At 38.6% G+C, this 17,918-nt stretch overlaps 1 protein-coding gene across 2 annotated transcripts in view; it reads left to right on the top strand.

Annotated features, from left to right (window-relative positions):
* The first annotated feature begins 16,900 nt into the window (after positions 1-16,900).
* Positions 16,901-17,918, top strand: part of fut1.L (fucosyltransferase 1 (H blood group) L homeolog) — a 32,141-nt gene continuing 31,123 nt past the window's right edge. The window contains exon 1 of one of the 2 annotated variants that reach the window (XM_041569636.1): positions 16,901-16,976. The gene's annotated coding sequence lies outside the window, so the exon portion shown is untranslated. The remainder of the gene's footprint in view (positions 16,977-17,918) is intronic. The other variant, XM_018226394.2, reaches the window with a different exon arrangement.

Below are 17,918 nucleotides of genomic sequence, written 5' to 3'. Positions count from 1 at the left end.
TTTTGTTTGGCTGCTGGGGGGGGAAAGGGAGGGGGGTGATATCACTCCAACTTGCAGTACAGCAGTAAAGAGTGATTGAAGTTTATCAGAGCACAAGTCACATGACTTGGGGCAGCTGGGAAATTGACAAAATGTCTAGCCCCGTGTCAGATTTCAAAATTGAATATAAAAAAATCAGTTTGCTCTTTTGAGAAATGGATTTCAGTGCAGAATTTTGCTGGAGCAGCACTATTAACTGATTCATTTTGAAAACATGTTTTTTTCCCATGAAAGTATCCCTTTAAGGCAGGTCCAAAAATGTAAGCTGAACATATACCTGAAGATCTGCTTATTTGGCAAGATTGTCCTTATTCTCACACTTGGGGCGATATTGGGCAAATTGGATCATTTGGCCCTTGGGCTAGCTATCAGATTATAATGAAGGTAAATGCTGGCCATCAGGGGAGGACCAGATTAAAGGGGTAGTTTGCCTTTATGTTAACTTTTAGTATGTTATAAAATGGCAGATTTTAAGCAACCTTTCAATTGGTCTTCATTATTTATTTTTTATCGTTTTTTAATTATTTGCCTTCTTCATCTGATCTTTTCCAGTTTTCAAATGGGGGTCACTGACCTCATCTAAAAACAAATACTCTGTAAGGCTACACGTATTGTTACTGCTACTTTTTATTACTCATCTTTCTATTCAGGCCCTCCCCTATTCATATTCCAGTCTCTCATTCAGATCAATGCATGGTTGCTAGGGGAATTTGGATCCTTGCAACCAGATTACTGACATGTGGAGCTGCTGGATAAAAAGCTAAACTAATAAAAACTCAAATAATAAAAAATCAAAACCAAATGCAGTTTATCTCAGAATTTCACTCTCTACATCATACTAAAAGTTAAAATAAAGGTGAACAACCCCTTTAATGAATGGATGTGGTCACTCCCTGATTAATTGCTGCCCGATTTTTGGCCAGATATTGGTCGGGTAGGCACATTGGTGGGCACCATACATGGGTCAGTAGCTGCAGACCTGATTTTGCAACTTTTATCTGCCTGCTAATGACCACTTTAATTCTGAGATTCCCTTTTATAGACATAGAAATACACAGAACATCCCTGGCCAGTAGGAATACATCCACTCTGACAAGGTTACACTTTCCACTGTAGGGATTGCCTGATGCCAATGTTATTAATAGGTTGAAATGATAAAAATATAGGAAGGACACATTTCCCAGATATGATGCAACAAAGCTGTGAATCACATTTCTATATCAGAGGAAAAGAAGAAGGAGCATGTACAAGCAGTGAAGGGACAACACTGTTCTTTTATACAAAGGCATACACATTCCAATCCATTCAAGCCATATTTAGATTTATATATTTTCAGCTTTCACTATGTTTCAACGTGTAAAAGTCTGCTCCATAAGTTACCCAGGCAGTTTTTTAATTTCAGTTATTGTGAAGGTTCACGGCTCTGCATCATTTTACTCAAAACTGACAATGTATAGAGAATATGGTTGGGGTTGGAAAATCATTAACTTGCAGTACATAATGAAAAGCAAATTTTAGGCATGTTTGCAGTAGTAATAATAAAACAGATGTATATTTTCTGCTTGTGCGGCTGTGGATGACCTTTGGAAACGAAGTGCCTGGAAAGAGGGCACAAAACGCGTAGGTTTTCCTCACCAACCCACTGCTAGAAACTCACTGATGTGCCAATAAAGCCGCAAGAAAAATGAACAGTACCGTCTCTTGTGATTCCTTCGTTCTGCGCCGTGAAACGGGGTAATTCTGTGTAGTGACCTTTGGAAAGCCAGTTCTTATTACCAATAATTAACAGAAGACTATGGCTCTGCATTGTAGTTCACAGCTGTCTAATACAGGTGTTGTCCAGTACAGATATCCACACAATGGTAGAATTCCATAGAGAGGATATTAGTGCCTCCAGGGTGGCACAAATGGGGTAGGTGATTATAAACTTGGTCTGAAAAGACGAAATTAAAGGAGGCTTGTTTGATCTGACATCTGTCATTTCTATGGAGACCTATAATCCAGCCTTTTCCACGGAGCGAGACATTTACTCAAAATACTCAGGGAGTTATTTTCAAAAGGTCATATATTTAAATTAACATTAAATAAACCCAATAGGCTGGTTTTACCTCCAATAAGGATTAATTATATCTTAGTTGGGATCAAGTACAAGCCACTGTTTTATTATTACAGGTAAAAAGGAAATAATGTTTAAAAATGTCGATTTTTTGATTATAGTTACATAGTTAAATTGGGTTGAGAAAAGACAAAGTCCATCAAGTTCAACCCCTCCAAATGAAAACCCAGCATCCATACACAGACCCCTCTCTACTTTTAATTAAATTCTATGTACCCATACCTATATTAACTATAGAGTTTAGTATCACAATAGCCTTTGATATTATGTCTGTCCAAAAAATCTTTCAAGCCATTCTTATAGTCATTAACTGAATCAGCATCACAACATCACCCGGCAGTGCATTCCACAACCTCACTGTCCTGACTGTGAAGAACCCCCTACGTTGCTTCAAATGAAAGTTCTTTTCTTCTAGTCTGAATGGGTGGCCTCTGGTACGGTGATCCACTTTATGGGTAAAAAGGTCCCCTGCTATTTGTCTATAACAGTGATCTCCAACCAGTAGATTATGAGCAATATGTTGCTCTCCAACATATATAGGATATTGGGATCATTCTTGAGTGGCTGTTCGTTAGTTTTAATTTGAATTTTAGTTTGTCCCAAATATTTAATATTGTGGAGGCAGTAGGATTGGTTGAAATTGGAGGTGGTCGGTAAGGTTTGGATAACCAGGGAAGTATCTCTAATGGTATTGTAGATTCCTGCTGTATTATTGCTCCCCATAACTAAGTGATATTAGCGTATCTTATATCCAACAGTCTTTGTAATATTGCAGCTCTATGGTGGTCCTGTGCCGCCCTTATCTTTTGACTGCGTTAGGAAGACATATTTTTGTCAAGCTTTTTTCTTTTGCCAAATGAAAATCATCGTTTGTCATAACTTAAAAATTTGTTTTGGTATTTGAAATGGGATGGTTTGAAAGAGGTAGAGGAAGCGTGGCAATATGTCCATTTTAACAATGTTAATGCGGCCAAACCACGAAAATCCAGGCCTATCCCATTGGGTCGGGTCCTTCTGAGTGCGTTTCAGTAGTGGGAGTATGTTTTTCTGGTACACAGTTCTCCATTTTTGCTCATATCTTCAGCCCCAGATATGTAAATGATTTTCCTTCTACTGTAAATGCAAACTAATGTTTTATTTGGTCAACTTGATCCGGTGATAATGAAATGTTTAACAGACTGGATTTTTGATAGTTAATTTTTAAGTTACTAATTGCACCGTGTTGGTCCAGTTCTTTCATCAGGTTAGGTGAAGATATGTTTGGTTCCGTTACGAAGAATAGCATATCGTCGGCATATGCCCCTGTTTTGTGTTGAAAGTCTGCAATGTTAACCCCACTGATATCTGGATTCAATCTCACTTTGCGTAGAAAGGGTTCTAGAGAGATAGATCTCGGTGCAGAGTTCAGTGATAATGATGGACTGGGGTTCCGGGCTTGAGCCTCCGCCATCTTGTTCTGCTGTTGCGATCCTTCGCCATCGTCAGCTTTTTCAAAATATCTGGACACTGATGGAGTTTTCGCCTGTGAAATATCTGTTTGGCTCGGGGTCTGATGTTTCTTTTTGTTATCTTTGCCCATCGCAGTCGTTAATTTTGGTTCAGCTTGTGAAATGGGCTAATTATTACAGCTTAGATGCAGGAGCTCTGAAAAGACACGTCCTATCAGGTCACCATTCAGCCACGCTCCCTCTCCCCAACTCTTTTTATATTTGAATGTGTCTCACAGGTAAAAAAGATTGGGGACCCCTGGTCTATAATGTCCTCTAATGTACTTGTAAAGTGTAATCATGTCCCCTCGCAAGCGCCTTTTTCCCAGAGAAAACAACCCCAACCTTGACAGTCTACCCTCATAATTAAAGTATTCCATCCCCCTAAACAGTTTAGTTGTATGTCTCTGCACTCTCTCCATTATAATGGAGGGAGATGTTCATTCCATTATTCTGAACTTTCTGGATAACGGGTTTCTGGATAACAGATCCCATACCTGTACAATAAAAAAAAGGAAAAATTGTGGTTGATAAGGCAGAGGAATGAGCTAACAATATAATTGTGTGAATTCCTGTGCAGCACCACCAGGCATATCCCCTGTGCTACATCTTGGAATGTTAAATAAAGTGACCTGATAGTCTAATTTATTCTCACAGGTAATCAGTTATGAAATACAAAGCTAATACACACTCTTATTGTGAGCTGGCCAGACAGGATGAGGTTTATTGTAATGTGACTAAAGAAGACAGGATATATATATATAATACACAAAAGCCATGAATATCCTGTAAATTATATCCTTATAAACGGTGAGTAGTGATGTCATCAGTTATAAACGGTGAGTAGTGATGTAATTTCTGTCACATGACTCACTAAAATTTGTGTATTATAATAAATAAAGTACCCACAGTTGTAAAATATGAGGATATTAGAAGTTACCTCGGAGTTCCATGACCTGTATAAAAACACTCGGCCTTCGGCCTCGTGTTTTTATATGGTCATGAAACTCCTCGGTAACTTATAATATCCTTATATTTTACAAGAGGGGGTACTTTATTCACTATATATTTCCTGTCTCCTTTAGTCACATTACAATAAACCTCATCCTGTATAAAAACATATATACAGTTATGGGACCTGTTGTCCAGAATGTTCAGGTCCTGGGGTTTTCCAGATAATGAATCTTTCCGTAACTTGATTCTTCATACCTTTAGGGTTGGGGCAGACGGGCAGATTTGTGGAGATTTAGTCGTGGCGCTTCGATTTCCGAAGTCGCCCGAAGATGCCTCAGGAGGAAACTTCGGACGACTTCGGAAATCGAAGCGACGTGAGTGCATTAGCGGCTTCTTCATTAAAGCAGACGGAAGGCAGTTCGGGGAGACTGTCGCCCCGCAGAAGAGGCGATTAGGGCGAAATGCCTTCCCCTTTAAACAAAACATGGATTGTTTGTCCATATATTGCAATATATTTAATATATGGATACACAATCCGTGTTTTGTTTAAAGGGGAAGGCATTTTTAGCAGCTTAAGGCACAAAATGTTTCAATGTCCTTAATATATTGATAATGGGTTGAGTGCAGATGACCTCTTGTATTTGTCTATATATATCTATATCTATCTATCTATCTATCTATATATATATATATATATATATATATATATATATATAGTGAATAAAGTACCCCCTCTTGTAAAATATAAGGATATTATAAGTTACCGAGGAGTTTCATGACCATATAAAAACACGAGGCCGAAGGCCGAGTGTTTTTATACAGGTCATGGAACTCCGAGGTAACTTCTAATATCCTCATATTTTGCAACTGGGGGTACTTTATTTATTATAATACACACGTTTTAGTGAGTCATGTGACAGAAATGACATCAGAACTCACCGTTTATAACAGATGACATCAGAACTCACCGTTTATAAGGATATAATTTACAAGATATTCATGGCTTTTATGTATTATATATATATATATATATATATATATATATATATATATATATATATATATATATATATATATACAGTGTTGGACTGGGACACTAGGGGCCCACCCAAAAACCTTAGACCAGGGTCCCACTCTCAGTACTATTTTTGTCCTCTCCTCACTCAACTTCTATTCTCCTAGTCTCCTTTCTTTACATACTATAATCTATATTTCATCTATTTAGCCTCTTTATTAAGAAAATAAGAAATTGCCATGAAAATGCCAAATGTTTAGCAGCATGAGGGCCCACTAACCCCTGGGCCCACCGGGAGTTTTCCTGGTATCCTGGTGGGCCAGTCCGACACTGTATATATATATATATATATATATATATATATATATATATATATATATATATATATAGTCATATTGTTGAAGCGGCACTCACCATCAATTAGTCAAATCCCGGGTGCTCTTCGAAAGAGAGCAAATAGATATAGTTAGGAGCACTCACGGGTGTCGTGACAAAAAAGGGTTTTATTGGAGTATTACAGTCTACCCCACATCAACGCGTTTCGGTTCTCATCCTGACGACGGTTCAGAGAGAACCGAAACGCGTTGATGTGGGGTATATAATATATATATAATATAATATTTTATACATATGTATAAGGTATATAGGTATGTGATCCATTATCCGGAAACCTGTTATCCAGAAACATTACAAGGCCATCTCCCATAAACACCTTTAAGGTAACTTTTAATATGTTGTATGGTGAATTCTAAGCAACTTTTCAACTGGTCTTCATTATTTATTTTTTACAGTTTTCAATTATTTGTCTTCTTCTTCTGACTCTTTCCAGCTTTCAAACAAGGACCACTGACCCAATCTTAAAACGAATGCTCTGTAAGGCTACACATTTATTATTATTGATACTTTTTATTACTCATCTTTCTATTCAGACCTCTCCTATTCATATTCCAGTCTCTTATTCAAATCAATGCATGGTTGTTAGGGTAATTTGGACCCTAGCAACCAGATGGCTGAAACTGCAAACTGGAGAGCTGCTGAATAAAAGGCTAAATAACTCAAAAACCACAAATAATACAAAATGAAAACCAATTGCAAATGTTTCAGAATATCACTCTGTACATCATACTAAAAGTTAATTTGAAGGTTGAACATCTCTTTTAATTATGAAAACATATACATAATGATTCTAGTAGAGCCTGTAGTGTAGTAGCATCAGCTAGTGGTGAATTTATTCGCCAGGCGTGGATTCTCTGCGAATTTCCACATTTTGACACCTGATTCTTAAACCACAATAAACTATACATTGTTAAACGTTGTTCAGCCACTAGTGAACTCCATTTGGGCACCCCTATATCTCTTTTACTTTAAATATCTCTGAAACAGAGGCAGATTTATTAAGGGTCGCATTTAAAATTCGAATTTTCATTTTTTTATGGTCAAAATTGTCAAATTGGACTAGGGAATTATACAAATTCAATTCGAGTTTTTAACAAAATTCGAATTTGATTTTCAAGATTTATCATACTCTGGCCCTAAGAATTCGAATTTGCCTATTCGCCATCTAAAACCTGCCAATTACTCACTTAAGTCAATGGGAGAGGTCCAGGGATTAATTTGGAGATGTTTGCAGCCTTCCTGACATTCAAATTTTTTTCTGATCGAGTTTGAATCGTATTTGATTCGAGTTTTCGGGTCGTTTAAATTTGTCCGAGTTTTAATAATTCAATTTTATTAACTATTCTAATTTAAGGGAGTTTAAAAGAACTCACATGAATTTGAAATTCAACCCTTGATAAATGTGCCTCTAAATTTCTCTTTTTTCCCATCAGATGTGAGTGGATTTTACAAGGCAACCTACAGGGTCAGACTGGGTCGGCCGGACTCTGGAAAAAACATGGTGGGCCCCGCCGGTCTATATTTGCTCCTCCCCTAATTGAAACTCTGGACTCCATGACCTCTCTGGGTCTTGACACATAGAAAAGCAGGTACTCGCTGGTTGGTGGCATGGTAGATGGAGGAGGGTTGTGGCTAGCAAGGGGGGTACTGGAGTTGGTGGGGGGTCAGGGGCCCCGGGGTGGGTGTTGCGGGCCCCTGATGTGTCAGTCCCACTGGGCCTGGACCCCCCCAGTCCAAATTTCAGTCCAAATTTATTCACCAGCCATGGATTCGTGGTGAGATTCCAAATTTCACTATGTGCAAATTTTTTCGCAAAACTGTGGTGAAAATTCGCAGTGGAAATTTCACCACGAAAAAACGCCCATAAGAAAAAACGCCCATAAGAAAAAACGCCCATTGAATGCATTTGGAGAAAAAAGTCGCAATAAGAAAAAATGCCAATTGACTTTAATGCATTTGGAGGAAAAGTTGCAATAAGGAAAAAAGCCCATTGACATTAAGGGTCAGGGCACACGCTCAGATTCAGGGAGATTAGTCGCCCGCGACAAATAATAATCTCCTCTTCTTCAAGGCGACTAATCTCCCCAAACTGCCTACCACCGGCTATTTACATTCTAGCCAGCGGGAGGCAGTTCGGGGAGATTAGTCACCGAGCAACTTCGGGCGACTTTGGAAAACAAAGCGCTCCGAGTGCCATGCCGTCAACGATTTACATTCTAGAAGAGGAGCGACTAATCTCCCCGAATCATAGTGTGTGCCCTGACCCTAATGCATTTGGACAAAAAAAGTCGCCTTAAGAAAAAACACCCATTGACTTTAATGCATTTTGAAAAAAAAGTCGCCTTAAGAAAAAACGCCCATTGACTTTAATAAATTTAGAGCAAGTAAAAATTGTCGCACACATAAAAATTTGTCGCGTGTAAAACACCCATTGACCTTAATGCATTTCCCGAAATTTGGCGACAGATTGGCTCATCACTACTGGCAACGTATGTCTTTATCACCAGCTGGGTATCAAGCAAGTTTATCTGGAAACATTACTAGTGAATGAGTCTGATGCAAATCCAGGGCAAATATTGACTTCAGCTTAAAAACCGGGTGTTTTCCAGAGGTACAATGTTTGCCGTTCTGGATAAATGTAAAAAAAAACCTTGCAGCTAGAAATTCTCCAATGTCATTACTGAAACCCTCTCCAGAGTGTAAATATGTAAATATACCTGTTCAGCCTATTTTCAGACTGTACAATGCCTCATAATCGCCCTGCATTCAGACACAGAGCTGCTCTCAAGCTTGAGAGTTTATTGGGTTTATTTACAACATTAAGGGCAGGGTGCAACCTCAGTTTTGATGCAAGCACGGCACAGATCAGGCAGAGTGTACAGTGCAATCTTCCCGGGTTCCCAACTTTGGCTGGGCAGTGGGCTGACTGGTATGTGTGATGTTAGAGCTGCTTACTGTTGTGTATTGGCTGCATGAGCCTGCTAATAAAGCACTGTTATACTCTATCCCATCCTTCATTGAATGTGGACTAATCCCTAGTTGAAGTACATAAAAATTAGAATTTTTTGAATTCGAAATTTCACTTCGACCTTTGATAAATCTGCCCCTTAGGGACATAATTATCAAGGGTCGAATTTCGAATTTGAAAAACGTAGAAATTCTAATTCAAAGAGACCAACCGAAATGTAGCCAAAGGTTTTTTTTGTTTTTTTTGGCCGAAAAGGTAAGTTTTTGATCGTGCAAATCGAAGTTTAGCGCATTCGAACGAATTTGAATCAAAGTTTTTCCAAAAAGAGACAGTACATGATACATTTCGATATTCTAATTTTCTAATTTTTTTCAAACTCGAATCGAATTTGGACTATTCACTAGTCGAAGTACACAAAAAATTGCTCGAAATTCTAATTTTTTGAATTTGAAAATTCACCTCGACCCATGATAAATCTGCCCCAGTATGTAACGCTTCGAATTTGAAAAACTTCCAAATTTGAATTCAAAAAGACCAACCAGAATTAAATCGAAGTTTTTTTTTGGCCCGAATAGGTCTGTTTTCATACGATCATACGATTCGAAGTAAAAGGCGCATTCAATCGATTTCGATTCAAAGTTTTTCCAAAAAAAACTTTGATTTTTCAAAGTCCACCAATTGACTCCAAAAAGGTTCTAGGAGGTCCCCCATAGGCTAAAACCGCTATTCAGAGACAGTTCATGATAAATTTCAAAATCCAAATTTCTGACTGTTAATAGCTTATGTATCACAAGCTGTTTATAAAAAGCCATTGAAAAACTCTCTGCTTCCTTTTGAAATCCTAAGTTATTAATGAGATCACCTTTCACAATAAGCATCAAATATGTTTATAGTATACAGTAATTCCTGTATTTTCCATGATCTTCAACTTGGCAAGAAACTGGGCATATTACGAATGCCAATGTGAGCTTGCCAGCCACACACACGGAAACAAGCCATTTAAAACACTAGTGGCTTCAAACTTGTCCAGGTATTGGAAAGAGTAAAATGCATAATTTACTACAGGTATAGGATCTGTTATCCAGAATGGCCAGAAGCTGGGGTTTTCTGGACGAGGGACCTTTCCAGAATTTAGATCATCATACTATAAGGGGCAGATTTACTAAGCTCGAGTGAATAGTTCAAATAAAAAAATATTCGATTTTCGAAGTAATTTTTTGGGTACTTCGACCATCGAATTTGTCAAATTCGATCGAATTAGATCGAATCGAATGATTCGAACGATTCGAAGTAAAAATCGTTCGACTATTCGATAATCTAAGTACTGTCTCTTTAAAAAAAACTTCGACTTCATACTTCGCCAAATTAAAGCTACTGAAGTCCAATGTTAGCCTATGGGGACCTTCCCCAGCACTTTTTTTTGGTCGAATAAAAATCCTTCGATCGATCGCATAAAATCTTTTCATTAGATCGCTCGATCGAAGCTTTTGCGCTAAAATCCGTCTAATTCGATATTTGAATTCGAAGGATTTTAATTTGAGGGTCGAATTCGAGGTTTTTTTCACCCTCTAAATTCGACCCTTGATAAATCTGCCCCCTAGTCTGCTAAAAACCATTTAGAATTTAAATAAACCCAATAGGATTGTTTTGCCTCCAATAAGAATTAATTACCGTATATCTTAGTTTGGATCAAGTACAAGGTACTGCTTTATTATTTTTATTACATTTTTAAAAATTTGAATATTTGCTAAATTTGAATAAATATTAAATGGAGTCTACCTTTAAAATGGAGTCTACGGGAGACGGCCTTCCAGTAATTTGAAGCTTTTCTGGCTAACAGTATTGCAGTACTACTAATTATTTCAATATTTAATGATCCTACACTAGTACAAGTATGGGAGCCCTTATCCAGAAACCCATTAGATTACAAATATCGGAAGGTGTATCCCATAGAGTCCATCTTAAGTAAATAATTTTAATTAAAAAAACAGAAAGATCCCTTGTTTGGAAATTCCCATGTATAATAGGTCTTATATCTGTATATATATATATATATTTGTGCATCCTAAAGGTCCATTTATTTGTTTGTTCTGTTTTAGTTCAGGTCCTTTTATATCTCCCAGTAAATCAGCTGCAGACCTCTCCAGAAAGCAGTTCAGAAAATGTCCGTTTAGTAGTAAAGTAAACCACATTTTTTACAGCATGTGATATTAAAGGGATCCTGTCATCGGAAAACATGTTTTTTTCAAAACGCATCAGTTAATAGTGCTTCTCCAGCAGAATTCTGCACTGAAATCCATTTCTCAAAAGAGCAAACAGATTTTTTCATATTCAATTTTAAAATCTGACATGGGGCTAGACATTTTGTCAATTTCCCAGCTGCCCCATGTCATGTGACTTGTGCCTGCACTTTAGGAGAGAAATGCTTTCTGGCAGGCTGCTGTTTTTCCTATTCAAATGTAACTGAATGTGTCTCAGTGGGACATGGGTTTTTACTATTGAGTGTTGTTCTTAGATCTACCAGACAGCTGTTATCTTGTGTTAGGGAATTTTCTTTATTAAATTCAATATAATACAAATAAACAAACACAAAGATAATCAGAACATTATATCATCAGAATGAAAACATCAAAAAGAGATATTAACATTTTCCCATAATCTAAAATTTCCCTTATAGATTTTAACCTCTTGTGCCTTAATAACGAGGATTTCCCTTAACACCGCATTGACAGTTTATCAGAGCACAAGTCACATGACCAGGGGCAGCTGGGAAATTTACAATATGTCTAGACCAATGTCAGATTTCAAAATTCTGCTGGAGCAGCACTATTAACTGATTCATTTTGAAAAAAATGTTTTTTCCCATGACAGTATCCCTTTAAACATCGTTTCCATTGCTTATTTTTATTTATTTAGAGAGCTTTGTTTATGAGTTTTATAGCTGTGCATCTTGTATTTGTGTTTTCTTATTTTTGTTCCCATAATCCTCTTTCCCTAGACACGTGTCCCGTTTACAAAGAAAATAATTCCAATCGTTGCTGCTAAGTATTGTATGAAATTTCATTTTTCATACATCTGATAGTGTGAACGTAGATGCTTCATAACCGGTGGCATAACTATATCATACCTCCCAACTGTCCTGTTTTTCATGGGACACTCCCGGATTGTTACTGAAATGTCCCGACATTCTCTTTGATCTCCTGCAAAAGATAAAAAGTTAACTTAATTAAATAAGAGGCATTTTGGCAGAGAGCCTAGAATACCCTGCAGTTGCACTTAGATACATGTGTAACAATTTAAGATAAGCAAAGATACAATTGTAACAACTTAAGATAAGCAAGTCTCTTGGGGAAACTGTGACTTGCAGCTTAAAGGCTGAACTCCACTAGCGCTTTTGTAGGATGGTGTCGGATCGACAAAACGCATCCTAGTCGGATGTTGTCGTGTGGGTTAAAATATAATGGGACTGATGCAAAAATCGGATGTGTAAACTACATGTAAAAATTTCCATCTGACACGGCTGTCGTGTGTGTGCGTCTTCATCCGACAAGATGAAAACTGACTTTTTTTCCTCATTGAAATATATTGACTGTCGGATGTAAACGCATGAACTAATCGGTACAACTACACGGACGATTTCCCCAAGATTGTGCCGCGCTGTGCCAAAATGCAGGCGTCGGATACGACTGGAAAACAAGGTGTCCCAGCATTCGTCCGAAGCGACTCAACTGCATGTGACTTTACATTGGAGCCTAGGGGCATCAGATTTTGTAGCATCTTACAAAAGCTTGAGCTGTTGCGTGGTGTTGTGCGGCATTGCGTGGTGCTGCATGGAGGATCAAATAAAATCTGAACAACAAAATCTGATGAAAAGCGCTTGTGTAGATCTACCCTTAAGGGTAGAACTACACGGCCGATTTTTGGTGGGCATCCATCCGTTCCGATGCGACACAAGGAAGCGCAGGCATCACGTCAGATGCACCGAATCTAATGTAAGTAATATAAATGTCACATGTACCAGCTGATTGCATCCAACACGACACAACTGTCGGATAAAGACGCAACATGAGGCGCTCGCATCTGACAGTCGTGTCGGAATGAATCAGCTTGTACGTGCGACATCTGTATTACTTACATTAGATTCGGCACATCCGAAGTGATGCCTGCGCTTTCTCTCGCTTTGCGATGGAACGGATGGACGCACTGAAAAACATCTGTGTAGTTCTACCCTAAGGGCAATACACATTCATTAGCAAAACTGTGATAACACATTAAACCTGACCCTAAAACCGCCAGAAATGTGTTTAAATTTCGTGAAATGCCAAATTTTGTAAAATGGGTGTGGTATTTAGGGGGTGTGGCCATTACTTGGGCGTGGTCAAACTATTTTGATGCACTCCGCTAAGCAAATTTTTTTTGTCCCTCTTTCTATTTTCCAAATATTGGGAGGTATACTATAGAGGAGGAGGAGTTGAGAAGGATAGAGAGGGAATAGGAAAAAAGGAAAGTTACAGAGGAGAAGAAAAAGAAAAGGCAGAGGGTGACAGTCAGGAGGAAGGCCGGGAGAAAGGGAGGTTTCAGGTTCATGCAGGTGAATCCCCTGTTTTTCTGCAAGAGCAGCATGTGGGGAAGGAACCCATCATAGAGAATCAGGGGAAGAAAACTAACGGAAGGGCCCCTGGAATGGGAGAGCAGGGAAGGTGATTCCCAAGGAGTGAAGGGAATTTAGGTAAAGAGATTTGGGGAAGGATTGGAGGAAGACTTTGTTAAATCCTCAAAGTCCCCAAAGTCACCAAAGAAACCTAAAGGGGCAACTAATAAAATACAGTTTAATGTAATATAAGGAGTCCCGGGGAAAGGAGAGGAAGCTTTCAGTTAATGATAAAGCCGTTAGGGAAAGTTTTTCGGGGAGAAACAATTTATTAACTGTTTGGTTTGTATATTTATTAGATTGAGTTTTTTTTATAAAGAAGATTGTATATTGCTTTGTTTTGTGTTATGTAATAAGAATTTTTACTTTCCCCTCCACGAGGTAACAGCATTTTTAAATTAAAAAGACTGCCTTCCTTCCTTGTTTTAAGAATTTTTACTTTGTTATAGTATTTTATCAATAGACAAAATTCCCTCTCAAGGGGGGCCTGGTGCAGCGTTGTTACGCAACTATAACAGTATGTTGGGCTTATATCTGCTCAAGAAAGAACAAAAATGAAGACCTAGTACTGGCATCTGAAAAAAAGTTCTGTTTCACATCACAATACCCCTAGGCTAGGAGATTACCTATTTATAGGTTCAGGGCCCTTCCTATTTATAGGAACTGCATGGCCCTTCTACCAGCTCCAAACTTGCACCGCTCCTAACACGCAACACACCCCACTTTTGCATGCATGTGCTGATGTTGCATTCTTCTATACTTGCGACTGTTTGGGGCCAGTGTGAGGAGCAGAAAGGAGTCAGCGGGTCCCGTGATGACCAGGGCCCACCGGGTTTTTTCCCTGTGTGCTGCCAGCCCATTCTGACACTGCCTATATATATATATCCATAGTAATCACTTTACTCTTTATAATCCAGTGTGGCCATTTAGGGTGACTATTTCATTGAGCTTAAAGGGACACTGTCATGGGAAAAAAATGTCTTTTTCAAAACACACCAGTTAATAGTGCTGCTCCAGCAGGATTCTGCACTGAAATCCGTTTCTCCAAAGAGCGAACAGATTTTTTTTATATTTCATTTTGAAATCTGACATGGAGCTAGTCAGTTTCCCAGCTGCCCCCAGTCATGTGGCTTTGATAAATTCAGTCACTCTTTACTGCTGTACTGCAAGTTGGAGTGGAGTATCACCCCCTCCCTCCCCCCCCCCCCAGCAGCCTAACAACAGAACAATGGAAAGGTAACCAGGTAGCAGTTCCCTAACACAAGATAACAGCTGCCTGGTAGATCTAAGAACAGCACTCAATAGTAAAATCCAAGTCCCACTGAGACACATTCAGTTACATTGAGTAGAAGAAACAACAGCCTGCCAGAAAGCATTTCTCTCCTAAAGAGCTGGCTCTTTCTGAAAGCACATGATCAGGCAAAATGACCTAAGATGGCTGCCTACACAAGTCACCAATATTATACCAATACCTATATTATAGATTTAAAAAAATACACTTGTTGGTTCAGGAATTTTATATTGTAGAGTGAATTATTTGCAGTGTAAACAGTGTCATTCATAAATAAAACTACACCATAAAAATCATGACAGAATCCCTTGAAGGGTAAAAATCAGAACCAAAGCTATGACATCTCCCACTCATACTAATAAACACAATTTTGTAGAACATGTGGGTGCTCGGTGCAAAATAACCCATCTCTAAGGGGCCGATTTATCAAAAGGCGAGCGCTAGCTTTTTTTCACAATTCCAGAAAAAAATGTGGCAGGAAAACGCAAAATTGAATATACTCAAGAATATTCTCTGGAACCTCGGGATTTATTAAAGACTAAAACAACAAAAAGTCACCAGAAAAACACTTCCAAAAGCTTTAAGTATATTTTTATTTTCCTGGTTCATAAAAAAATTCAAGTTTTTTAGCCTCGCTAAAAAAAATTCTCGCTGGTATGTGTGACCTTCATTCTGAGAAAAACCACGAGGCGAATATTCTGTCGTGGTTCTTATTCTTTTTTCGAGAAGTGTGAATGTAGATGCTTCATAACCGGTGGCATAACTATATCATACTGACCAACTGTTTTTCATGGGACAGTCCCGATTTTGACAGCTCAGCCCACAGTCCCGGATCGTCACTGAAATGTCCAGACTTTCTCTTTGAATTCCTGCAAAAGATAAAAAGTTAACTTAATTAAATAGCCTCGCTAAAAAAGGTCTCGCTGGTATGTGTGACCTTTATTCTGAGAAAAACCATGAGGGGAATATTCTGTCGTGGTTCTTTTTCTTTTTTTGAGAAACCTCGACCTCCACAATTAGTAAATAGGCCTTTCTGCACATTTAAAAAGAAATTGATTATTAATAGAGCATATATTCCATTTGTGTTTGCCCTCCTGCTACCCCTGTAGCACCCATGGAAAGTGTTCAGTACAGGGATTCATTGCACCCATACTGATACACTTTGCACCCTGAACCACATTAGGCGCAACATATTAAAATTAAACATCAGTCTGTCTACACTGGTGGGTCCTCCAGGAGCTGCAGGGTCTGTATATTTATTCACTTGTTACCTGTCACAATAGGTAAGCCCATACCTTTGCATTCCTGCCTCTGAAATGTAATAAAATCAAATACTTATATATTTAAATGAAGCAAACAAGAGAAGGAACAATCATCCTTATTTGTCACCACTGGGCAATTTTGCCCATGGGTAGTTACACATAGCAACCAATCAGGGATTAGCTTTTTAAAGCCAGCTGCAAGTAGAACATTGAATGCTACAATCCGATTGGTTGCCATGAGTTACGGCCCATGGGCAAATTTGCCCAGTGTTGATAAATGACCCCCATTCTTTGTAGTTTACAGTAGCTTAAAGTTAAAAATTATACTGTATTTTATATTTTACTATGAAAACATTGCCTAATAGTCATAAAACCTAAAAGTGTGTATTACATGAATAGTAAAATGTTTGACGTTTTCCTTCCTCTTCTGATGACCACAGGACTGTATGGTATAGACTGCATGTCATTAAACGTTAGCACTGGGGAACCATATACAGCATATAAGAACTGATGTTAGCCGGAAGCTGACACTAATGAAACTATACTGTAAAGTACAGGAAAGAAATGATGATGATGATGATGATGAAGTTGTATTCTTTGTGTACAATGAGAAGCGTTTAACACCAGACACAGGAGGGAGCCACACACACACTCAGCTGTACATACACAGACACACAAACACACCTTTTTTCCCATGTTAGACACACAATTACCTTTGGCACAACGAGTTCACCTGTCACAGCAGGTTTGGCCTCTTCTGAGAGAGGTGCAGATGGTCAGGGGGAAGCCTGGGAAAGGTAAGTCTCTCTTCCTGCACTTTATTTGAATACACGTGACACCATTGCATTGCTAAGGCGTGCAGGACAGAGTTGAGCTTGCTGTCAGCTCTTGTTTTGTGCCGTACTTTGTATTTGGGACTGGGTAACCAAGTGCAGTTGCACCGCTGATTCCTCCAGGGGCAAATCAATTCCCAAGACTTTAATTAGAGGTGGCACTGATCCTCCTGTGGGTGTCTCAAGTGAGGGGAACACGTTTATATCTCCACGGATATGATAAGAATCGTTCTAATTCCTTGGAAATATCTTTAATTGTTCAGAGAACAGCACATTTTTCAGCCTTGTTGTAATCTAAATAACACTGCTAGGGGTGTAAGGAGTGAAAGCTCTTATTTACAGTTTTAAAACTCTGTGATTCAATCTAGTGAGCCACTCCTAAAAAGGTATTTAACTGCTCAGCCCCTCTTTTTTTTTTTTTTTCCCCCATCTATACGGATATATTCAGTGGCTTCAATCCAAATCCGCCTTTTTATAAGGAGCTTTATTGCAGAGGGACACATTGCACTCTAATTGGAATCTCCCAAGAGTGCTTTCAAGGCAGCTATTTGTGCTGTGATTTCAGGACGTATATTCATTTGTCCACAGAGCTAACAGCCCTGTCATTGAACGTCACCAGAATCAGTTTCCAATCACATAACCTGTGCTGTTCTTATCCCTTGCTTACAGTGGTATAGCTCAAAATAGATATATTATATGCAGCCTCTTGGCACAAGTGGAGACTTTTTTAGAACTCAATTCTTTATGAAATATTTTATTCTCTTTTTCAAAACCAAATGTGTTATGCCCTTTAGGGAAATTAATACAAGTAAAGGAACTATTAGAGTCCTGCAGCGGGTCGGGTACCCGCGGGTTACCCGCAAAAACCTGCAGTACCATGCGGGTTTTTCGTTGAAGTTCAAGGTG

The sequence above is a fragment of the Xenopus laevis genome, chromosome 7L, assembly GCF_017654675.1.
Source record: "Xenopus laevis strain J_2021 chromosome 7L, Xenopus_laevis_v10.1, whole genome shotgun sequence".
Lineage (NCBI taxonomy): Eukaryota > Metazoa > Chordata > Amphibia > Anura > Pipidae > Xenopus > Xenopus laevis.
The sequence above is the reverse complement of the archived record's forward strand: the minus strand, read 5'-3'. Positions and strand labels throughout refer to the sequence as shown.